The following is a 26,312-nucleotide window of genomic DNA, read 5'->3' as shown; positions in this document are numbered from 1 at the left end:
ATTGAAATATGCTGTTTTTAGATCTATTTTAAAGTGAAAGACCTGTTTAAAGATAATTTACTTTACAATTGTTTAATTATTGAAATATATTTAATATAGTTTTCTATGGTTTAGTGTTGTAACACTATAGGCCTATGCTTATTGATGTGTTGAACAGGCTTCAACTTAGAGGTTGTTAATAAACCAGGTTTTTAATAAACCGTGAATTCAAAAATAAGGTCAACCGTTTAGGACATTATGTTTCTGATCTATTAAGGTCATTTCAGTATCGTTAGGTACCGAGTATTGAATCAGTAGCGTTTCAGTATTGAGTATCGTGATACTAAACCTGGTATCGTTATCAAAGTCAAAATTTTGGTATCGTGACAACACTAGTGTGACACCTTTTTTAGTTGTGGCATGGAAGCGCTGCAGCTGTACATACACGCTGGGCCATCTAAGTGTTACGACATGCCATCTAAGTGTTACAACCTAGTAAAGGCCTTTACGGGAAGCGGCCAGGACACATCCATGGCGACGCAACTAAGTCATCCGACAGCGTCTCAGCATAAAATTGGCCATAAGTCATCAATGTTTTATACAATCATCATGATATTCAGTAGATATGTTGGGTGAAGGTATATGATCATGAGGACAAAGCCATTTTAAAATCACTCCATAGGGGGCGCAATGGTACCAATGCTTGGACCCCTTGCGGCTTTAATTGTCATTGTATCCTTTCAATCTCAATTGAAATAGAACAGGTTATGACTGACCACCAGATTGGGAGGAAACAGGGGGAAATGAAAAATAAATCTTTAAATATATAAGTATGAAATACATTTCTGTTTGCATATTTTTTAGTTGTGGAGGTTCAAGCAAAAGCCACTGCTCCAACCATGGATAAGTTCCAGGAGGATTATAAATGACTAAAAGAGGAGAACCGGCTTCTCAAATAGGAGAACCGGCTTCTGAAAGAGGAGCGGGATTTCCTTAGGGAGAAAGCTCTCAACCCAGTGAAGACCGGCCCCTCAACAACTTCAGAAGGTATCCAGACTGTGTTCTGCCCAAAACCAACACATAAAGCTATTTCCACAAGTGTAAGATTAGTTGCTTGTTATTTTGCATATATTGATTTGATATCGCCACATCATGAAAATGAATAAGATAAGTGTACTACAAGAAGATGATTTTTTCAAGTGCAAAATCAGAAAAAGATCTATAAAAGAAAACTAATTATTTTACAATTTTTGTTACTCTGTTTAAGGGTCCCACAAAAGGAGGCTTATGGATTCTTCAGACTCTTCGGCATCTGACTCTGAGTCAGACTCCTCCTCTGAAAGAGGGAAGAGGAAGAGGAAGAAGAACAAGAAAACCCCCAGAGCATTTGGAAAAAGAGGTAACTTCCATCATTTGGAAAAAGATGGCACACAATTACATTACATATATATGTAGCTTGTAGGTTATCATAGTTCTTTCTAAATTGCTTGTACACCACCCCCTTGATTACTCTTGCCTCCACACCCCACAAATTCTGATAACGTGTGCTGTTTGGTTGTCTCCTAATTTAATAGCATTAAAGCTATAGGTGTCAGAAAAATGGACCTAGCACAGTCTATGAAACATTTTCATCTTAGTGTAAGGTGCAGTTTGTCACATTTCCATTCTAGTTTCAATGTAGCACCCTCATGTGTTGACTGATTTTATTAGGCATAAGGCTATGGTCAGTGCCAACACACACACACACAATCCACAATTTCATATACATTTAACATATTCAAGGCTGGGCCTATTATGAATCAGTTATGTATTTTAGTGTAATCACTACTGTATTGATGTAACACCAGAGTGAAGAAGAGTAGTGCAGAGACTAGATTACTTCGGCTTATTTACCTGTCTGACTCCAGAATGTCCTGTTATGTATAATCAGAATTATTGATATATTCGTGTGATTATGATATAATGTTAATCTATATTTTCCTTTTATGATCTGTCTTGTAGTTCAGAGTCCAGAGGATGTTGTGCACAGATACCGAGCTGTCCTAAAAGAGTTTAGGCGCACCAGGAGCGTGAGCCTCAGCTGCCAAACACTGAACGTGGACAGGAACACGATCGCGTTGACTGCTATCATTGCCGAAATTGTGATTGCCAGAGAGGAAAACTTCGGGCCACTGCCAGTGTTCACTGAAGAAGACACTGTAGGCAATTATGCAAAAACCTGCAAGGGGAAAAAATAATGAAAAAAAGACTCAGAGCTACTCCCCATAAAATATAAATTCAGAAAGTGAGTGGCCACACTACTGCACTGTAATACCATTGTTCATATTTCAAATGTATTTTGAAGGGTTCTGTGTTTTTGTTTTCTATGGTAGGGAGTTGTCTATTTGAACCCAGTTTTGCACTTTGCCTTTGTAGGGCAGCAGAGTTAAATGCATATTTCAAACTTATTTTGAAGGGTTCTGTGTTTTTGTTTTTTATTTATATTTATTTTATATTAATATTTATTTTATTTATTATTTATATATTTACATGGTAAGAACACTTTAAGCTTTGTGTTGGTGCATATTGTTTATATTATGACATTTATTTTATGATCCTTGCTGCACAAGCACCCTTTTTTTTAGTACCATGTAACCACCAAAGCGTTACTTTCTTTTACAGTTCTCCTGTTTCAGCGTAATTCAATAAAATGTCATGCGGAGGTTGTTACCAGGTAAGTATAAGGTCCATCTAATAAACCCTTTATAAATGGGTGTAGCCATGAACAATAACTACATAAGAAAAAAGTAATTTATTGGAAAGTACTATCTTAATTTCTAGATAGTACATAATAAAACTTATGCTGTTACCAACATAAACCTTGGATAACTACAATTGTAACTTGTATTGGTGGGTAATAGAGGAGGTGTTTCTAAGAATTGGTTGCCTACTTTCCTAGGAAGTACGCAATTATATCTGAGTTGTTACCAACCTAAACCGGTCACAACTACACTGTACTTAGTTGAGTTGATGGGTAATAGTGGAGGTTTTTCTTAGTATTTCAGCTGTAGTTTCTCTGTATTTACCTACTTTTTACCAGTGGTAATTACCCAATAATATACTGTAATTTACCACATATTTACCAGGTAAACACTTAGTAATTAGGGGACTGTAAAAGGAAGGGTTACCCAATAGTCTTCATACAGACAAAAGATAAAATATATTGCTTTTTATGACAGATATAGCAATTCTAATGTGTAAATCATTTCTACTTAAGTGTTAAAATAATTTTTGCAAATAAAAATCATAATAATAATTAGAATAAAGCATTGCTGTGGTAACGACATCTTGTGTCGGTAAGGACACAATGTTAATGGTAAATGTTAATAATGTAACAATAGACTACTGTAGAGAACAACAGTAACAGACAAAAGGAGAAGGTATTACATGTGTCAAAGTTAGTAGAGGTATTGCAATAAAGACTATGTCAAACTGATTTTCATGTTTCAAAAATATTATGGCCTAAAGTTGATGTGGCACGAACATTAATACCAACACTCACAAACCCATGACACTAACAGCATCTCACCACAACATTACATTTGTGTACCAAGTCAAAATATTTCTCATTTCAGCCTGAGGAGTAAACTCATTGCAACTTTGAGGCTTTTGGTAAATATACAGGTAACTAATTAAAATGAGAGCAGAGTTCCTTCCACACTGAGTCAGTAAGCATCATGTGCCTTGACGTCACTGGTTTTGGTTCTGGCACAAGTCCAACCACACTCTCATGTGTACCAGATCACATTATCCTTCATTGGCCAAAAAAACCTATTGACCCTGTGGAAGTATGGGTTTTCTTCATTCTTTTAATGTTTTTACATTTCTTCTTATTAAAGATTGTACTGATCAAGAATATATTTAAATGTATGCGATTATGGGATGATCTCTGAAGAACAATAGATATTCTGTGTTATGTCTATTTGTAACTAAGGAAAGACAGTGGTCTCCTTGTACACTGATGCATACCTAGAGAATCTTTGAACCCCAGTTGCAGGAGGGAAAATTGTAAACATTTACTTAGTGGAATTTTGTAAGTAACTTCTGTTGGGAAACAGTCTTGTGCAGAAGACCTTTGAGTTGTAAGAGAAGAGAAAGGATACTGATCTAGAAAGAACTGATTTGCTATATCTAGTAAATGTATAGATTATATTCTATTAAAATGAATGAATGAAAATCACAGCAACAGTAATGATATTAACATAGTTTGTTAGAACATGGTGGTGTGTATATGAGTCAATATTTCAGTTGGATTACAGCATGTAGTGAATGCATGTAAAGTGCATGTACTTTGAAACTGGAAGATGGAACAATTGTTAACCATGAAGACAAATACTTGTTATTCAAGTCATGCATATACATTTCTCTGTAAGTGTGTGTAGTGAAATATCTGTCATTGATTAAAATGAAAGATTATATAATAGTTATTGTTAAACTAACTTATGAAACATATGTTTGACCTAGGCTGGGATTGGTTATTTTAAAGGGAAGATACATCAGGGTAGGAGGAGATCTGGTTGTATAAAAAGGATGTAAAAACATAATGGGAGGAAGCTCTCTATGTATCTTTATGGTACTAGAGACCTCCCGTAGGCCTACGTACATGAAAAGGATTATTGATTAAAGAGAATAAAAAGGTTATTAGAATAAATCATAAGTTCTAGTCTTTATTCTTGCATCACCGACTCACCCACCGAACCTAAGAAGGGGTTTTCCTCCACAAAATTTGGCGAGCCAGCCAGGAGTCCAACAACCTCGAGGGAGGCACGCAAGGGAACCGACGGAGTGCGGTGTTTCTCCTTCTAGTGACCGGTCAACTTTAGTAAAAGGTAAGCAGACGCCTTTTTAATAAAAAGTCTGTGATAAGGAGTTACCCGTAGTCTGTCGGCCCCAACCGTGACCAGATTCGAGTGACCTGGGGGTGAGTTGTTGTAAAGTGTGTTTAAAGTGGTGTTGTGAGAATAAAGAAAATAAAGAGTGAATAAAGAGTATAACAAGAGAATAAAGAAAATAAAAAGAGAGAATAAAGAGTATAAATAGTGAGTAAAGTGTATAAAGAGTGAGTAAAGAAATAAAGAGTTTAAAGACCTGTCTGGGACAGAAGAGGCCTATAGGGAAAGAGTACATAGAGTTAGGTGCAGCTAGCCAAATACGTAACGGACCTTAGTAACAGGACGTGTAGAGAGTAACTGTTGAGAGGAGACGTCTTCCACATGAAATCCGCTGTGAAAAGGTTAATAATCAGGGGAACCTGTATGCGTGATTGTGTACTGCTACCCTGAATTAAGCGTGATAGGGAAAAGTGGTAGGAAAGGGACAGTTTTAGGGAAAGCTATACAAAAGTCTTATTGACAATTATAGTCAGGGACATATATTGATACCCTGTATTCGTGTTAGGGAAAGAATTTTAAAAGTCTTATTGCAATAAGCTGTGTTATTTTTTGTTGTGTTTTTTGTTTTCATATAGTGTGTCTGTCTTTATGTTGCTCTGGTTGGGATAAAATTGCTATGTGTGGTTTGTCAAAGTGTGATGTTTATTGGTTGTCTTAGTCTTATGGGCCCAGAAAATATTGTTTTACATTTTAGAAACATAAATATATTAATTGCGCAATAAGTATTGTTTTATATTATAGATCTATGATTACAATAACTGTATAATGATGGTGATAGATGGCTCTTTGGAGCAGTGAAGTTATTCTTATTTTTGAACTACCTACAGTATATTTGTTGATTTATTTTCTATTACTTATAAAAGAAAACTTGTTTTTGCTGATTTATACTTTTGTGGGTTATGTGTGTTTAAGAGTGCAAAGTTTGTTATAATTATTTTAGCCCTCTTGTGGGGGAGATAAGGTCTCATAATAACAGGAGCAATATAAACTATTTTTTTGAGTAAAACATACAAGGAGGTGTTTGATAAAGCGGAACATATGGTGGATGTTGACTGATTATAAGATTACTAACTAGAAGAGAAAAAAAAAAAGAATAAAATAAAAAAGAATTACTCTAAGGATTTGACTGAACCTATGGAAGAATCCCACTCTCTTGCATCATGACTGAGGAAATAAATAACATACCTAAGCCCTTAACTCCTTTAAAGGCCATGACTGAGTACTTCCAAATATCGTATGATGATACTATGAAAAAGTGGCAGAAGTGGACAGCTACCAGTCCCACCCCATGGCCAGAACAGGGCACGTGGCGCCCTGCATATTTGCAAACTATTGAAACCATATTAGCTCATAAAGAGAGTAAAGCTCAGATTGGACAGAAAGAAAAGTTAAAAACCCTTAGAATACACTTGACCCAGTGGAAGAATGAAGCTGCGAATCACAGATCCAAAGCAATAAGACAAGCAGGAATCCAAGTTGCTCCTCCCCTCCAGACTAAAGATAAGGCAATGCAAGAGGAAGTAATGGTGTCAACAGCTCCGGAATTCACTTCTGTGTGTCCACCAGCGTATAGCAGTACTACACCATCTTTATATCCGAGCCAAGCACTCCACCAAATGGTTGTCTCTAGTGCAGCTGCAGAAGATGAACAGTGCCAGTCAGCTTTGAAAACAACCAGTGTACACGGAACTCTTCAAGTCAAGGGTCAAGTTCATCTGGGCAAAAGTAAATATGATAATGCGTTCACAACGACTAGTGAGCTCTCACCAGACAGGGGTGCATCAACATTTATACATGCAGAGACAGGACCTGATGCTACGGGGTACCGAGATGCATTGAAAAGAACCGCTCCACTACACTATAAAAATACAAAAATACTAGAAGAAAAAGATGTACCAATCTGTACCAATTCCTATGATGATGAAGAGCCTCTAATAAATTACAGAAAGAAGAGTGCTACATTTAAACAAGATAAGAAGGTACTTAAGAAGTTGCAGAAAGAAAAAAGTGAGGGATGTCAAGAAAGATGCACAGTACAGAAAACATTAAAGGGCACTCTACGCGTCAAAATGGATGTCCATGATCCAGACCTTCTCAGCCACTCTGAAGAAGAATCAAGTAATGAGGACTTCCAGACGGGGGGAAAACAAAATATCTCCCCATCCCCACTTGTGCACACCAAAATACCAAGCTGCACCATAAGTAGATCCAGTTGTAATCTTAAGCTCTGAAAGAGTAGCAGAAGCTGAGGCTGTCTACCATAATGCATTACAAGATGTGTCTGTACCCCTTGAAGATCTTCAGAGATTAAAACGACAAAAAGAAAATGTGGTGAGCATACACGAAGCCCTTGATGAATCAGTCAAGAAAGGACAGCCCCGTAGAAGCCAATGCCAGAGGGGCTCTCAAGACTGATATGATGCATCCATGCACCCTTTACAAGTTGTGCCCCAACCAGGGGGTCAACCATCACTCACCAGATACATTCCATGGACTGCCATGGACATGGAAAACATGGTTAAGGATCTACCCAGAATCACTGAAGGAGCGGGCCCCTGGATTACGAAGGTGGAGAGCCGAACAATTCATCTTGCCCTATGCTTGGGAGATATTAAACAACTGTTGGCCAGATGCTGTGGGTTGCAAACAAAAGATGTATTTGAAGAAGAGAAGCTGCCAACTGTGCTTGTCACAAATCACCATGATGGCGATAATTTCAACAGATACAGACGTGCCATCTGGAGAGCTCTGAGAGCCTTATATCCTCACAAGGCTAATCTAGGACAAGTTGTGAATGCAGAAATAAAAGAGAATGAAGATATCCATGATTTCATCTCCAGGATGCAGGAAACGTGGCTCACTAATATGGGAGAGCCATTTGATTCATCAAAGGGTGCCCAAACTATGTTCTTTCACATGGTGGTCAAGGCTCTACCCCTTTCAGTAAAGAAGGCCCTGGATAATGTTGTGGCTCTGGATCAAGAGCCCTGGGAGAAACAAAGGACGTATATTATTCACCACATGCGCCTATATAAGGAATCACTTAAGACTGCAGAGGGCAAGAATAAGAACCTTAAACAAAAATTACTCATGTTACAAATCTCGGAGAAAGAGGGAAAAACAGAAGCACCCGCTACCCAAGCAGCAGTCATTCAGCCACCTCAACCTCAGCACGCGGGCCCAGTGCAGCCTCTTGAACCTCCAGCTCAAATGATGCAACCAACATTGATGCAGATGCAGATGCAGATGCCGATACCTGCACAGCTGATACTTCCACAGTGGAGACCACAACAATGGCAGCAACCTCAACAAAATCTCCAAAATCAGTAATGTTTTGCTTGTGGTAAGTTCGGACATTTTGCCCGACACTGCTGGTCAGGAGGACAAGGAAACAGAGGCAGAGGGAACAGACCTCAAAACCAAGGACGTGGTGGAGGATTCTTGTCACAGCAAGGCCACAATGACCCATCTGCAATGTATTCCAGACAAGGAAGAAACGAAGGGTTTCCAAACCAAATGGTCCAACAAAATCAAAATGAATGGCAGTGGGGTATAGGATTTAGTTCCCAATAGGGTTGCCCCGAGAGCTCTGAGACCCTAGGAACAGGGGAATCTCAAATGGTCTCTATTTTATCACAACACCCTCTAACTGAGCCACGTGTGGACATTAATATTGGAGGGAAAATGTGCAGTTTTCTCATTGACACTGGTGCGACACATTCTTGTATTGGCTTGGATGGTCAGCACCTGCCATTGACTGGACAACATATCAAGACAAGAGGCTTCTCAGGGGTTACTCAAAATGTTCCATTTACTGCACCACAAACTATGACTATTGGAAACAGTTCAGTCGAAGCAAAACTGTTGTTTACTCCAAAGACGCTTGTCAACCTACTAGGAAGAGACTTATTATGCAAACTTAATGCTTTTATTTCCTGCTCCCCCGAGGGTATCATTTGTACGTTTCCTGGGTTGCCAGGACAATATGTCATGGACCTTATTACACCAGAACCAGACTGTCCAGTGCTTTATTGTGCCCAACTACCAAGAGAGAATAATTTGGATACTCTGTGGACCCTTTGGTCGTCTACCTGCCCACTACTATCACAAAATATTCTTAATTTGCAAAATACTGGGCAACAACATCTTACTCTCTACTTTGACCCCAAAGGAAACAATGAAGAATACGCTGAAGATTTAGAAAATGTGAGAGGCATGGAGGGCATGATTCATATCCGAGGCATCTACATTGGAAAAGAGGGAGTGGGAGCCGTGGTAATGTTAAAAAATGACAGCTTGCCATCTACACAGTGGTACATGATGGGAGCCTCTGCAGCCCTCATGTTACACTTGGTGTTAATCCAGGATTTGAACCCAAAGACATTGGGCCGATGATCAAAAGAATGTCCCAACAACCTTACCTTCCAACCAACATTCTTGGACTTCTAAATGGTAACAATCCTGACGAATGGTTCATTTCTACTGATTTGATCACGCCTGTTCGTTTGGAGAAACACACCAAACCAATTGAAGCCTTAATGATGCTAACTGATGAAGAGGAACAGTTCCTTAGTGATGTTCCAGATTATCTGTGGGCAAAAGGAGGCTCAGATATTGGACTTATGAAATCTTGTGGTGAAGTTCAAATCCAACTGAAGCCAGAAATGTCCGGACCCAGAGTTAGACAGTATCCGCTCAGTCAAGATGCAGAAGAAGGCATTAGCACGACAATCCAAGATCTCCTCATGGCTGGAGTGATCTATCCGTATCATTGTGAACTTATTATTGAACAAGACTCCAAGACTAGAGAAGACCTCTTCTCTGAGCCTTTACCCTCTCCCGATCTAATTCTATTCATAGATGGATCTTCATTTATTGATCAAGCAACAGGAAAAAGACGAGCAGGTTATGCTATTGTTTCCCAAGTGGACCCATGGACTTTTCAAACCATCGTAGAAGCCCCACTCAGTCCAGGAACTAGTGCTCAGCAAGCTGAACTCACAGCCTTAACCAAAACATGTATTTTAGCCTCAGAAAAATCAGTCAACATCTATAATGATTCTGCATATGTATGTGGGGTTGTACATAGTTGGGGAGGAGTTTGGGCATAAAGAGGTTTCCTCACTGCAGGAGGAACACCTATTCGCAATAGAAATGAAATAACTGCACTGCTGGAGGCCATGAAACTGCCATCTAAATTAGCCATTATTAAATGTGCAGCACATACTCGTTGTAATGACCCTGTGTCTCAAGGTAACAATTATGCAGATAAAGCAGCCAAACTAGCTGCTAGCATGGAGTACTGGCCTATAGCAGTCCAAGCATCTGTAATTCAAGCTCAAGAGGTACCTCTACAACAATTAATCGAGGCACAAAATCAAGCCATGGCCTCTGAAAAATCTGATTGGGAATCTAGAGGCTGTGCCTTAGACCAAGCGTCAGGCCTGTGGCGCCAAACAATAACTGGTAAAATTGTGGCTCCTGCCGCATTAATACACCTTATCTGTAGAGCGGCTCATGGAATTTGCCACTCTGCAAGGGGGGAAATGATGAGAACAATTCAAAACCATTGGTTTATTCCTAAATTAACTGAACATGTGACTAATTGGATTTCAAATTGTCAAATCTGTCAAGAAATAAACATTAAAAAGGGAATCCCAACAATTCCAGGCACTATGCCTCCACAGGTGGGTCCATTTACCCATTTGGTAATGGACTATGTAGATATGGTCGACCCAGTAGAAGGAAATCGTTACTGTTTAGTTGTCATAGACAGATTTTCTAGATGGGTAGAAGCTTTCCCATCTGCCCAAGCAGATTCTAAAACTGTTGCAAAAGCTTTAGCAACTGAAATTTTCCCTAGATTTGGTGTCTGCCAAACACTTAATAGTGACAATGGAACTCACTTTACTGCTGAAGTAATTTCAGATCTATGTAAAATGACAGGGATTCAACATAAATTCTCATGCGCATGGCATCCTCAATCAGCTGGCACAGTAGAACGTTGCAATGGAATTCTAAAAATGAAATTAGCAAAAGCCTGCAGGCAAACAGGATTAAATTGGGTTAAATGTTTACCATTAGCACTCATGGCCATGAGAAATAGTAGAAATAGGTTTACACATTTAACACCGCATGAAATGATTACTGGTAGAGTAATGTCTGTACCTGTAATGAAACCAAGAGAAGGAGAAGTAAGTTTGGAAGTATTGGAAAGTGAATTAGGAAGGTATTTGAAAGGACTAACCTAAGTTGTGAGATCTATCTATTCACAGGCTAAAGAAGCACAGGGGCCACAAGCAGAAACCCCTGATCTTCCGGTTAATCCAGGTGATTGGATTTACGTGAAATAGTTCAAAAGGAAGTGGAAACAGCCAAGACAAGTAGGACCTTACCAGGTGATCCTTGCCACTCCAACAGCGGTTAAGGTAAAGGAGATTGGACCATGGGTACACCTAAACCACTGTCGCAGAGCAAAAGAGTCAGAAGCCGAAAGAACCATAGAAAAAGAATAAAGGAATGCCAGTTTCTCTGGGTACTTTCTATTCTTCTCGAGGGAAACACTTTTCGAATAGTTATAAGAAACAATAGCAGCAGCAAAACAGACCCTAGTAAGATTGAAAAGTCTACTGAGACATACCATGACTTCACCATAGATAAGAGTACTATTACATCAATAACCCTGACACCTGGAGAAGTAGTACCACTTAAAATGAACTTAGCTGTGAATGACATAGATAGAGGAAAGGCAGAAGTGACAGTAGGATTAAGAAAGTTGTTAGGAGGTCTAGAGGATGTGAGTAATGAAAGAGAGACAAACCGAACAAATGGGGAAAACCAACAAATTATAGTACCAGGGACAAACAGTGATACTTCTGATTTATACTACTTGCAAAAATGATATCTGAAAAAATCTACAATACATGCATTAACTGATACATAAAGATAAACATCCACACTCAACAGACTATTATGACTTTGAGTGCTTTTGCATGATTTTATGTGTTGTTTCCCTCCCTACCTAAGGGGGGGGCTGGTCACCTTGTTCTGTGTGTTCCCTAGTATATCAAGTTGCAGGTGATGATTGGTGATTGGACAAGGTGGTATCTACTCTAAAAAAGCACGTGCTGAGATCAGAAGCATGCTTCCCAACCGGAGTGGGCTGTGCTGTTGTCTACAGATAACAAACTTATTGTTAATATACTGATCTCTGTAGTATACAATGTAAACATCTTCTAGAAATAGCAATCCTGGTAGGTGTAGGGGTGAGAAGCCTGTTTTCTTTTTACATTTTTCTCTTGGTTATGTTAGGGAGGTAGGTAAGATATCTGTATTTCATTTATGTTTTGTCTATTATTTTGGCCATGCTCTCCCCGATGCTTATTCTACCATGGTTAATAAATAAATCAATTCTACCTCTAGAAGAATAACTTACTTATAATGAATACATTTATAGCCATGCTTAATGTTTATGTGAGACCAAATGGTCTCAAAGGGGGGAATGTGGAAGTATGGGTTTTCTTCATTCTTTTAATGTTTTTACATTTCTTCTTATTAAAGATTGTACTGATCAAGAATATATTTAAATGTATGCGATTATGGGATGATCTCTGAAGAACAATAGATATTCTGTGTTATGTCTATTTGTAACTAAGGAAAGACAGTGGTCTCCTTGTACACTGATGCATACTACCTAGAGAATCTTTGAACCCCAGTTGCAGGAGGGAAAATTGTAAACATTTACTTAGTGGAATTTTGTAAGTAACTTCTGTTGGGAAACAGTCTTGTGCAGAAGACCTTTGAGTTGTAAGAGAAGAGAAAGGATACTGATCTAGAAAGAACTGATTTGCTATATCTAGTAAATGTATAGATTATATTCTATTAAAATGAATGGATGAAAATCAAAGTAATCACAGCAACAGTAATGATATAAACATAGTTTGTTAGAACATGGTGGTGTGTATATGAGTCAATATTTCAGTTGGATTACAGCATGTAGTGAATGCATGTAAAGTGCATGTACTTTGAAACTGGAAGATGGAACAATTGTTAACCATGAAGACAAATACTTGTTATTCAAGTGTGTGTAGTGAAATATCTGTCATTGATTAAAATGAAAGATTATATAATAGTTATTGTTAAACTAACTTATGAAACATATGTTTGACCTAGGCTGGGATTGGTTATTTTAAAGGGAAGATACATCAGGGTAGGAGGAGATCTGGTTGTATAAAAAGGATGTAAAAACATAATGGGAGGAAGCTCTCTATGTATCTTTATGGTACTAGAGACCTCCCGTAGGCCTACGTACATGAAAAGGATTATTGATTAAAGAGAATAAAAAGGTTATTAGAAGAAATCATAAGTTCTAGTCTTTATTCTTGCATCACCGACTCACCCACCGAACCTAAGAAGGGGTTTTCCTCCACAACCCCAACTCTGTGCATTGTTTTGACCAAAGTACAACTCTCTCTATCAACATCTTGAATGATGCCTGGATAAGGGTCATTGTCGTACAGAAAAACACACCATTTACCAATCAGCTTCTGGTTGACATCAGAAATTAGTTGTATCGTCTTGGTTTCCTGGAATGTCGGAGGATGCTGATGGAGGGCTCCCATGGAAGGCTCTGATGCAGGAGCAAAGGTGACGCACAGTGGGCTGAAGCAGGTGCATGGATCTGGGTTTCTGCAGAAGCAGCTCAGCACTCTCCCCATTATTTGCCCAGAGACTGATGTGTGGATCTGAAAAATATAGTATGTTGGCAACTTAACAGAACATTCTGCCCAATTCTCAAACATCTTATCCACAGGACATGATAAACAGGACAGAACCAATAGTTCTAATGTCAGGGTTCATACACTTTTTCACCAATGATTTTCAATGACTTTTCCATGACTTCTCCACAACCTTTAACTGAATTTCCATGACCAAAACAAATGACTTTATCTCAGCGGGACGATTTAAAATTATTTATTGTAACACTAAGTAAACTTAGGTCTGCATCTGAAACATATGGTGCCTCTCTAAAACAAATAAACACCAGACAGACACACTTAGATACATTCTCTCATATTTTAATTCGAATAGTTTAACATTTTTGTCAATGTCTCAAACAGGGCTCGAAATTGCGACCATTTTGGTCGCATATGCTCCCGAATTTTAATCTGTGTGACCTCGAAATATAATTGGGAGCATTTGTGCGAGTGAAAATAATTGTTCTGGTGCGACCTTTTTTTTTTTTTCTTTTTCCAGTCGAACGTCTCTTTCTCTGTACATTCGCTAGTTAGTACACTCAATATGTGCCTTGTGAGCTGACGGTGACCCTTCTAACCAATCGTGAGCTAGACATTCTTACCTTTAATGCTGATTTTAAATTGGTTAATATTAGCCTTCAATCACTCCCTTTCGCAGCACTCCACTGTCACGCGACACCGAGAGCTAACGCGGTAACTAATGTTACCTGAAGACAAAAGTTTATGTTCAATTTATTAGCGTTATCGAAAGCTGAAAAGTTGAAGCGAACAATTACGGCATTTTTTTTGAAACATTAACGTAGTGTTTTGTGTAGCGACCCAGTTGAAACAGCTAATTTCTCTGATGCAGTTTACTGGCGGTTGATTAAATTAGCGGTATTAATGTGACGAGAAGCGCTGTGTCGTTTGAATGCATAACACGCAATTCCTTGAAGAGTCGACACATTTTAGGCCTGACAGTTTAACGGTTACTTGTAAACCGTACTGTTATATTGTCGTTTATCAATAAAAAATCTATTGCATATCTTGCTGGTGCTCCTAACTTTTTGAAGTTGGGAGCACCAGTGCTACCAAGTAAAAAAGTTAATTTCGAGCTCTGATATATTATTGAAGCTGCACTTCCCTGGCATATTGTCGGCACAGTAGGGCCTACGTTTACTAACTGCTACATTAGCAGAAGCGTGCCTGTTGGACGTGCCTGTAAACAGACTGAGCCAGGCCGAATTAACTTCTCTCACCACCAAAATACCGCGAAGGTTACGTGCCAATTTACGTTTTATTACTATACATACTATGTTTATGATTGGATTAATTAGTAATTATATTTGATGCAACTTTAGCTATATTTCCATAACTTTTCCAGGGCCTGGAAATTGCATTTTAAATTTCAATGACTTTTCCAGGTTTTTCATGACCGTACGAACCCTGTAATGTCTACTGAAAGTATTCCTTCACATTCATCTATAAAATAAATATTTATTCAAAATATTCATGAAATTTAATGGTGCAGGTAATTACATACCTGATGGATCTTCATGGTGCCTATAACTATCTGCAGATCATCAATCAGGGATCTCTCAACCTCTGATATCTCCTCATCTGTGACATTGAAGAGTGTCACAGATGACTTGACCTTTGACAGCTCCTCATACAATTTGGCCCCATTCTGTATATCCATCCCCTTTGCCACTAGGACATCCACCATCCTCTTTACTGTTGCACCCACACCATCTGCTGGTCCCTTGCCATGGCCTGCTTCAAGGAAATTCCATGTTATTCGTTTAAATCCCATCTTGAAGGGCTCTGTCGACAGGAAGAAGAAGTTGTTCTTGGACCGATACTGCGTGGTTGGTCCATCACTGACCATGTGAAGTACTCTAGCGCTGGGGTTATTCTCCTGCAGATGGTGCAGAACAGGTCTGAGATGTGCCCATATGGCCGAAGGATCATGGAGGAAAGAGGATAACAGAGTGCAATATGAAGATTGTGCTCCCTTGGTGTAGGCCACAACTGTGTGTAGGCTCACCTGTTGATGAGAATCCCCAAAGTGCACTGCCTGTATTTCACTTGCATGTTTGCAGAGGTAGTTTTCAGCAAAATCAACATGCAGTAACACTTCGTCTTCGGTCAGATTCTCCTTAAGCTCTCTCAAGGTAGCATACTGGTGCTTGATGTTGTAAGTGTGCCGTCCTATTTTCACCTGCAGTAATTCGGAGAAGTCATCAATTATGATTTAGAGGGTTCCATAAACCTTCTCCTTTGTTGTTAAATGGACAGTAAATTTCTCTGTCCTGCTATCTTTTGACCTTTTCTCTCTCCTCAACTTTGTGTTGCCACTGATGCCACCACGTCTGACTCCCCTCTTCAAATGGCAGAATTTGGAGTGCTTTCTTCCTGCACATGGAGCATTCCCCGTACATTCACTCTTTTGATGGAGTACAACACACGGATAGCATCAAGTCTTCAACCTTGCTGGTCTTCACTACACTTTGCTGGAATAGCCTGTCCGCCATGAATTGTGCATTTTCACATAGCTTACAGAGACATGTTTCCCTGTCTTTGACGGATGGATGTGCAACCCAAAAGGGTTTTCTCTTGCAAAACTCACTGTATGCAAATTTGATGTTTGGCTTCTCTGCTTTGAATTTCAGGTGTAGATTCTTAAGAGAACCGGAGAGTAGGCGCTTCTGCATTTTCAGTTAGCTTTCTAGTTATTGTGTCCTGTTTTCCTGTGGTGGCCCTGCTGTTGTCATCCCTTTCAAGAAAATGTGCCACTGTTATTTCATTGGCATTGGTGATCACATTTGATTGTTGTTTCCTGTGATAATCCAGGGAGTTTGACATCTTTCGGTTTGCTCTCATCTTTTGTGAGAACACAAACTCGTGATGTGCATATTTTCCGAGCCAATATTTCTTAATGATCTTTCCTGCAATCACTTTTGAAATGATCTGCTTCTCCTTGGGATTGGTCAATGACTTGCTACTTTCTTTCAGCTCTGCCATAACGACATTATGGAACAGTAAAACCCTTCTAATTTTGCATTGGGATGTGCGACTTTGGTTTGGGGGTGAGTCGGTTGGGTGCATCTTTTTTGAAAGCCTGAAACAACGCTTCCTGTATTTTTCGACTGAGGCCAATGCCTTCTTCAGCTTGGACTTTGCATCTGTGAGTTCTTTATACATCTTTATTGCCTCTTTTTCACTTTTTTACACCCCCTCTTCTGAGCAACTACCACATTAGGTGAGACACCAGCAGGTCCTTGAGGAGCAACAGGTAAGTCATTACCAGCTTCATTCACAGGTAAGGCCTCTGGGGATATTGGTGGTGTGTTCGTAGCAACAAACTGATTTAAGGCCTCCAGTATTTTGTGTTTTGCCCTCTGGTTTTTTTTATTTATCCTCCACTGTCTTATTTTCAGATTTGTCTCTCTTTTCGTCAGTTGGGAGACACTCTTTAACTGCCCATTCTCCTTTCTTTTTTTGTAACGCTCTTTTTCCTTCCGGAGATACGCTTTGTATCTGTCCGGGTCTTTTCTCATTTCCTCTCTGCATTTCAGTGATCTTATTGTAGATGAATTTGGTCTCATCTAGGGTTGAAAAAATGACATGTTTATGTTTAGTTTACAATAGACTTAATATTTGCAATGTAATATATAAGTCACATTGAATTTGTCTCTACCGCGACACAAGGTCTTTACCGCTACACCTAAAACTGCTGCGGTAAAGACATTTTTGCTAATATTGCAGATAAATGGCAGCTAGCAAGGTCTGCTACGTTAGCTTTGACTCTTAACATCTAATATACATGAATTCACCAGTAATATTAATTTATTTTAAAAATGTAGTTCAAAATACGCAATTACTAAGCTGTATGGTAAGGACACACAATAAATACTTCAGAAGAAAAGATGATCTTTACCTTGTTTTTCTTGATCTTGAGGTCACCTAATGTGGGTGGCCCAAATGTCATCCATGTGCTCACTTGCTAACTTCTGTTTCCATAGAAGCTAGATTTGTTTGGCTTTGAAAAAACTTTTACTATGGCATTTTTTCAGTGTCGCGGTAAGGACTCAGTGTGGGACAGGCGCATTTAGATGAAAAAATCATATATATCAAATGTAAACAAAAAAAAAAATTATTTTTAATATGGTGTAAAGTCATATTTATATGAAACAATTTCATTTGAAATAATGTCATATTGTAATTTAATTAGCTCATTTTACATATATCAACATTGAGACCAAAGTTGCGGGACATGAACAAAAGTGGTCTTTGCACCCATAAAATTCTTCATAAATTTGATTAAATCACATTATGTAGTAATTATTTTTTATGTCAAGATGTGTAATAACACTGTGTATATATTTATCAAGCATCATATGACAAATTTTAACGGAAATCCAAAATTTCACTGCTGGGACTTAAAAATACCCGTAGTTGCAGAAACACACGTATATGAAATTTTCCAAGAATGTTATTAACCAGAAAGTCATCCTTGCTATTGTCCATGATGAGTCCATAAACAATGTCATTTTGAGGAAAGTTTTCAAGTTGAAAAACCTTTGGGTAAAGCCAGTCATGTACATCAAGCCATAAAGCTTCAAAGTACATACATTGGAAAAAAATAAATGATCAGTAGTTTCAGTATCATCACAAAATACACAATTATTGGTTTCAATTCCAAATCGTTATCATAACAATTCACTGGATGGATACATTCCATTAAATTTTTTTTAATGGATTTCTTTTGCTTTTGGAGTTATGGGGAATTTTAAATATTTAGTTCGTAACATGTGAATAGTTCTTTTCGAATAGAATTGTGAAATTGAGTTTCTGTAAGATACTATAGTGTATGAAATGTTATTAAACATATTTCTAATAGTTTTGTTTGGGATTTTGACTTCATTAAATTCACAGCCTCCAACTAAAAGTTGAGGGAGACAAGGGGTGATAGGAGTAGAATTTGTTAAAATTCCTTTAATTAAATAAATAATAGAATTGGGGATGGCTTTAGTTATAGAATTAAAAATGTTACGATTGCCAATTAAATCATATCTAAGGCTGAAATTCTCATATGAAATCATACAGCCACTACTATGAACTAAGTGAGTCACCGACCAAATACCTTTCTCCATCCAGTCCTTGTTATACAATGATTTGTTTTTTACAATAATATATCTATTATTCCATATTGGTGTATTATGTGGGGTGAAATTGTGATTGTATAAGAGTTTCCAATATAAAATGACCTGCTGGTGAAAAGGGGATAATTTAATCGGGAGTTTTTGAATAGTGAAATCACATTTAAGTAAAAATTCTATACCTCCCAATTTTGTGAATATTTCTTTGGGAATATGGTACCAAACATTATTGTTGTTCATAAAAGATTTTAACCAATTCATTTTTAAGGTTCCATTTATAAAATCAAAATCGATAGCTTGTAGGCCTCCTCCATCTTTAAATTAGTTGGTGATATCTGCTCTCTTAATAGAGTGAATTTTCCTTTTCCAAATATAATCAAAATTAACCTGATTGATCTTTTTAATAGTTTTATTTGGAACAGCCATTGAGTATGCCGGATAGATGCACCTTGAAAGGCTTTCCATTTTAGTCAAAGAGATTCGACCCAATAAGCTAATGTCTGTCAATAACCATGAGTTAAGTCTAGTTTGACATTCATCTACTACCTTCCACACATTCATATTTTCATTTTCAGTTGAATCATTAAATATATGTATGCCCAAGTATTTAACAGAGGATTTTATAGGAATGTTGTATGCCTCTATTAAATGACTTTGATGAATTGGCATTAACTCACACTTGTTTAAATTTAGCTTTAGACCAGAGGCTTTGGAGAAAGTATGAATCAATTTTAGTATCTTGGGGACTTCAGTTAGCTGCTTCATAAAGATGGTTGTATCATCTGCTAACTGGCTGATGATTACTGGTTTCCCAGGTACATCTAACGGAACCATATTTTAATTTTTAATAAAGATAGAAAGCATTTTTGTAGCCATTATAAAGAGAAATGGAGAAATAGGACAACCCTGTTTAACCCCGCATTTGATTGTAAATCGGGGTGATGTACCTCCTGGTAAAGAGATTGAACTATTTGTATTTTTATAAAGAGATTCTGTAATGTTTCTAAATTTATCCCCAAATCTTAATAACCTTAAACAATGGAAAATAAATGGGTGCTCAATTGAATCAAATGCTTTATAAAAATCAAGAAATAAAATAAAACCATCATCTTCTATTAAATGTCTATAATCTAAAAGATCAAGCACTAAGCGAATATTGTTGCGAATGAATCCACCCTTCATAAAACCAGATTGGGAATCACTTATAATTTTATGTAGATTCGTTTTTAATCTATTAGCATAAATCTGTCTTACAATTTTGTAGTCGCTGTTCAATAATGTGATTGGTCTAAGATTATCTAATATTTTGGGGTCCTCACCAGGCTTGGGAATTAAAGTTATTATACCTTGTTTCATTGTGGAAGGAAATGTCACATTATCAGTTGCTTCTTTTAACATAAAAAGAATGGATCTTTTAATAAGTCCCAAAAATGTCAATAGAAATTGACTGTAAGACCATCACTGCCTGGAGATTTGTCTAAAGACTTCATCCTGCTCATCTGAAGTAATATCAGCATCACACAACTCTGCGAACTCATCGTCTATACAGGGAATAAGATCTTTGATATGGTTAAAGAATGAATCAGCATCATCAATAGAAAAGGCTGAGGAATATAATTTACTATAGAAATAAATTGTTTCCTTGGCAATCAAGGCTGGATCAGTATTTACTTGGCCATGAATCAATAAGGCATTGATTGAGTTTCTCTCCTGCCTTTTCTAATCGACAGAAATACGATGTGCTCCTTTCCCCTTCCTCTATCCATTTCGTCCTGGATCTTATGTAGGCCCCTTCAGCTTTCCTAGTGTTTATTTTTTTAATGATGTTAACTTCTGATAATTTGTTACTTCTGTTTAGCAATTTTCCAAAATGAATAAAATATTCCGAATTTTAAATTTAAAGAATTCCCATTTAGAAATATAGGATGTCACAGATTCATCAGACACATCACATTAGAGATTACAGTTTTAATACCATCATAAAATTATTGGCATTTTAATAAACTAGAATTAAATTTCCAGTACCCTTTGTTTCTGCCACAAACACCAGGGGGTTTAAAAATCAACTTAATAACAGAGTGATCTGTGAGAGGAGCTGCTGACATACAGCAGTCAGAGACAAAGTTCATCACAGAGAAAGAAATTAACCAGAAATCTATTCTTGACTTTGCTGCATTATTTGGTTTGAACCAGGAATATTGCTTGGTGTCCGGAAGTTTAAGGCACCAAGGATCTAACAAGCTGTGAGTGCTACAGAAATCAGATAAGATAGGGTTATAAGAGCTGTATTGACATTTGGGAGGATATCTGTCAAGCCATTTGTCATTAACCATGTTGAAATTACCCCCCATAATTAGGGGTCCAAGCAGCGAAGCTGGTGGAACCCTATTGTATCTGTTAGGATTATTAGGGGTCCAAGCAGCGAAGCTGGTGGAACCCTATTGTATCTGTTAGGATTATTAGGGGTCCAAGCAGCGAAGCTGGTGGAACCCTATTGTATCTGTTAGGATTATTAGGGGTCCAAGCAGCGAAGCTGGTGGAACCCTATTGTATCTGTTAGGATTATTATTAGGGGTCCAAGCAGCGAAGCTGGTGGAACCCTATTGTGTCTGTTAGGATTATTATTAGGGGTCCAAGCAGCGAAGCTGGTGGAACCCTATTGTATCTGTTAGGATTATTAGGGGTCCAAGCAGCGAAGCTGGTGGAACCCTATTGTATCTGTTAGGATTATTATTAGGGGTCCAAGCAGCGAAGCTGGTGGAACCCTATTGTATCTGTTAGGATTATTATTATTATTAGGGGTCCAAGCAGCGAAGCTGGTGGAACCCTATTGTATCTGTTAGGATTATTCTTATTATTATTATTATTATTTTTCTCCGCTAAAAGTGTCTGAGGCTCAGCACCCATAAGTCCTGGCGCAACCAAATTTGGCAGGTGGGTTCCTATGGCCCCCCACTACTCAGGCACTAAAAAGCACGTAAGTCAGCCAGATGGTGGCGCTATAACAAAGGGTAACGCGTAAAAGCCCATAACGCCCACACCATAAGTTAGATGAACACAAAACTTCATCGACCTATGCATCTGAACGTGCTCTACAACTTTGCCATTGGCCCCACCTATGTCCGCCATATTGTTTGCCTGCCATTTAGACTTTTTAGTTGGGGCGTGGCAGTTTTCTCCGCAAAAATGTCTGAGGCTCAGCAACCATAAGTTGTAGACCAACCAAATTTGGTAGGTGGGTTCCTATGGCACCCCACTACCTAGGCACTAAAGATCACCTATGTCGGCCAGATGGTGGCGCTATAACAAAGGATCATAGTTTAAAAGGTCATAACTCCCACACCGTAAGTCAGATCAACACAAAACTTAATTGACTGATGCATCTGAATGTGCTCTACAACTTTCCTATTGGGAGCCATATGTCCGCCATATGGTTTGCACACCATTTGGACTTTTTCATTAGGTGGGGTGCGGAAAAGCTGGAGCTCCAAATCCAAACGATTACGACATCGAGTAAACTTCTTTACGGCAAGCGACAACCATGGCGACGCAGTATCGACATCTTAGTCTAGTTTTATCAGTGAAAGACGGTCTGACAGTGCCACCTAGCGTGCTGCTAGATAGCTACCCAAATTTTTCAGTAACCTTCTGAAGGACGAATAATTACTTTTTGTATGTCCATTTGAGACAGTATCGGTGGTTCGTTAGTCTTTAAATCTGTCATATGGAGAAAAGCTAAACCATTTTATTGTAGTTTGGTTCTGCGCAACCCGAAAACATGCTGGTATAATAAACAATGGGTATACATACATAGTCGCTTCGTTCCGTTGCTACCTACATACAACTACCTGTGTCTACAGCTGCAGTTTCTTGCTGCAATTTCTAACATGAATATTCACAAAGACGCATTTATACTGTACCTGCAATGTCTACATAAATATACCTACGGTAAAAGCTTAGAGAGGATGAATCGTTACTTTTCTTTGACATGGATCCATTTGAATGACAATACAGGTGAGTTCGTTTACTCTTTAAATCGTCATTATGCTGAGAAACAGCTAAACCATTTTATTATGGTTCTGAGTTTCTGTGCACAGCGCGAAAACACGCTGGTATAATGAAATAATAACGGTATCCTAATACATATATAGTCCGCTTCGTTCCGTTGCTACCATAACATAACGACCTACAGCTGCAGTTTCTCGCTGCAATTACTAATATTGAATATAAACAGAAGACGCAATTTATGCTGTAGTCTGCCAGTGTCTAAATAAATAATACGGTCCATTTGAAGACAATATCGGGTGAGTTCGTTTAGTCTTTAAATCCGTCATTGTGCTGAGAGAAATCGTATTCTCAATTTAATCTCTAAATTGACTGTAAGATTAGGGTTGTAACTAGGTAGTTGTTCCGTAGGTGACTTAGTCTTAACTCGTTTTAACTATTGCTTGAATGTTTTCATAGACTGCGTTGTTGCTGTTCTTGTTTGTGTTAGCGTTAATCAGTTTAACCAACTGGGTCCAAGTTGAACTATGCGGTTGTTCCCTGCACTTGGAACGGTAGGCTACTGCCCTCTAGGGTTTTCGGCACACTTATTCCTGATTATGTTTATACACTTTGTTGTACGTCGCTCTGGATAAGAGCGTCTGCCAAATGCCTGTAATGTAGGCTACTGTAATATTCCGTAGCAAAAAGATAAACCCGGCGTTAGCCTTGAAATATGCCAATACAGCAGTGAAAACGCTGCTCACTGAATAACGAAATAAACGAGACAAAGTTTTTTTTTAAAAATTATGCCAAAGTATTTACTTTACAACTGTTTAATTTTTGAAATATATTTAACATATTTTTCTATTGTTCAGTGTTGTAACACTATAGGCCTATGCATATTAATATGTTGAAGAGACTTCAACTTACAGGTTGTTAATGAACCAGGTTGTTAATAAACCATGAATTTGAAAATGAGGTCAACCCTTGTGGACATTACGTTTCTGACATATTAAGGTAATTTCAGTATCGTTAGGTACCGAGTATTTTATCAGTATCGAGTATCGTGATACTAAACCTGGTATCGGTATCAAAGTCAAAATTTCGGTATCGTGACAACACTAGTGTGACGCTTTTTTTAGTTACGGCGCAGAAACACTGCAGCTGTACATACACGCTCGGCCATCTAAGTGTTATGACATGCCATCTAAATGTTACGACATAGTCAAGGCCTTGACGGTGTTAGGATATTTTTGCCCTTATTCGTGGAGTCAAATGCAGGACGATGAAGAACACGCTGACAAAGTTTCCTCAGAGGATTTGTGGTTTAATTCAATGCGCAAGGGAGAGACAGACCCAGCACACTCGGGCGCTGCGCTGAGAGAATCTCTGCCCATCACACTGTGTGGTGTCTAGATATACAGTTTTCCTTCATACACATCAAAAGGTTGAGTTAAGTGGCGGACCGGAGACAAATGGTCTTGTCCCTTCCTGTGGACCCTCGCAGCCATCGGCACACTTATTCCTGATTATGTTTATACACTTTGTTGTACGTCGCTCTGGATAAGAGCGTCTGCCAAATGCCTGTAATGTAGGCTACTGTAATATTCCGTAGCAAAAAGATAAACCCGGCGTTAGCCTTGAAATATGCCAATACAGCAGTGAAAACGCTGCTCACTGAATAACGAAATAAACGAGACAAAGTTTTTTTTTTAAAATTATGCCATGTCATTCTTCATTCAATATCTGGGACTAAACTTTGAATAATTATACAATCTTACCACTGGTTTCACGCGTAGAGGTGTCCCTTTTGCGAATGAGTGGTCATATATTGTCTTGGATAATCCGTTTGTGAAATGTCGGATATTTTCAAAAATAGCTGTGCGTAATACCACACCTGTTGCTTATGGCGTTGTCGTTGTTCTTTGTCCAATTTGGCTTGATTGACAGTTAATTTATTCAGTAGGTGAGATTATAAGCTTTCTAACGATGTATAACATGTCTGATTTTGCGTTTGGAATAGCGTTTTATAGGTCAGCGTAACTAAAACTTCTCTTATCTGCCAATGTCTAAATGAATAAAACGGTAGTCTACTTCGTGCGCACCACGCAATTCGCGAGTTGATATAACGTCTTTTTTCCGTTTTTTCTCAATGTCGTATTTATTATTTGAAATGTGCATTCTTGTGTTATTACTCTATCTGTCTCTGTGGCGCTCTGAAATGTGCATTCTCTGCTAAACTGACCAATGGATTGGAATATGTGTCTGACGTAGTGTTGCACGGTATACCAAAACTTCAGCACTTTCTCGGCACTTAAAAAAAAAAAAAAGAAAAAAATAAACGGTTCGGTATTAGAATATTCCGAGGTTCGGTAGTTTTGAGTCAAATGTAAAAGCCAGGGAAAATTGTCTCCCGCATTACTGATTGAGAGGATGAAAAGTGTAATTTGTCAGAATCTTCGCTAGAAGGCAGTAGCAACTAAGGTTGGCAAGTGAGGTGACCTGCGCTTGTGAATTCACTTCCCTGATACAGCGCAAGCTTTGACTCAGTTCACTTCAGTAGCAATAGCTGTTCCAATTTGGAAATATTTTATTATAGATAGATGCTTTTTTGTTATTAAAATATGCTGTTTTTAAATCTATTTAAAGGTGAAAGACCTGTTTTAAAGAGTATTTACTTTACAACTGTTTAATTTTTGAAATATATTTAACATATTTTTCTATTGTTCAGTGTTGTAACACTATAGGCCTATGCATATTAATATGTTGAAGAGACTTCAACTTACAGGTTGTTAATGAACCAGGTTGTTAATAAACCATGAATTTGAAAATGAGGTCAACCCTTGTGGACATTACGTTTCTGACATATTAAGGTAATTTCAGTATCGTTAGGTACCGAGTATTTTATCAGTATCGAGTATCGTGATACTAAACCTGGTATCGGTATCAAAGTCAAAATTTCGGTATCGTGACAACACTAGTGTGACGCTTTTTTTAGTTGCGGCGCAGAAACACTGCAGCTGTACATACACGCTCGCCATCTAAGTGTTATGACATGCCATCTAAATGTTACGACATAGTCAAGGCCTTGACGGTGTTAGGATATTTTTGCCCTTATTCGTGGAGTCAAATGCAGGACGATGAAGAACACGCTGACAAAGTTTCCTCAGAGGATTTGTGGTTTAATTCAATGCGCAAGGGAGAGACAGACCCAGCACACTCGGGCGCTGCGCTGAGAGAATCTCTGCCCATCACACTGTGTGGTGTCTAGATATACAGTTTTCCTTCATACACATCAAAGGTTGAGTTAAGTGGCGGACCGGAGACAAATGGTCTTGTCCCTTCCTGTGGACCCTCGCAGCCATCGGCACACTTATTCCTGATTATGTTTATACACTTTGTTGTACGTCGCTCTGGATAAGAGCGTCTGCCAAATGCCTGTAATGTAGGCTACTGTAATATTCCGTAGCAAAAAGATAAACCCGGCGTTAGCCTTGAAATATGCCAATACAGCAGTG

General features: G+C 38.3%; 1 long non-coding RNA gene and 1 pseudogene across 1 annotated transcript; both read left to right on the top strand.

Annotated features, from left to right (window-relative positions):
• The first annotated feature begins 878 nt into the window (after nucleotides 1-878).
• LOC135258536 (coiled-coil domain-containing protein 106-like) lies at nucleotides 879-2,670 on the top strand (annotated as a pseudogene).
• A 1,118-nt stretch (nucleotides 2,671-3,788) lies between these two features.
• On the top strand, nucleotides 3,789-11,731 carry LOC135259556 (uncharacterized). The gene is made up of 2 exons (XR_010331319.1): nucleotides 3,789-4,847; nucleotides 11,186-11,731. It is a non-coding gene; the product is annotated as an uncharacterized LOC135259556 (long non-coding RNA).
• The last annotated feature ends 14,581 nt before the right edge of the window (nucleotides 11,732-26,312 follow it).

Source organism: Anguilla rostrata, chromosome 7 (genome assembly GCF_018555375.3).
Source record: "Anguilla rostrata isolate EN2019 chromosome 7, ASM1855537v3, whole genome shotgun sequence".
Taxonomy (NCBI): domain Eukaryota; kingdom Metazoa; phylum Chordata; class Actinopteri; order Anguilliformes; family Anguillidae; genus Anguilla; species Anguilla rostrata.
This window is presented reverse-complemented; position numbering and strand designations above follow the sequence as displayed.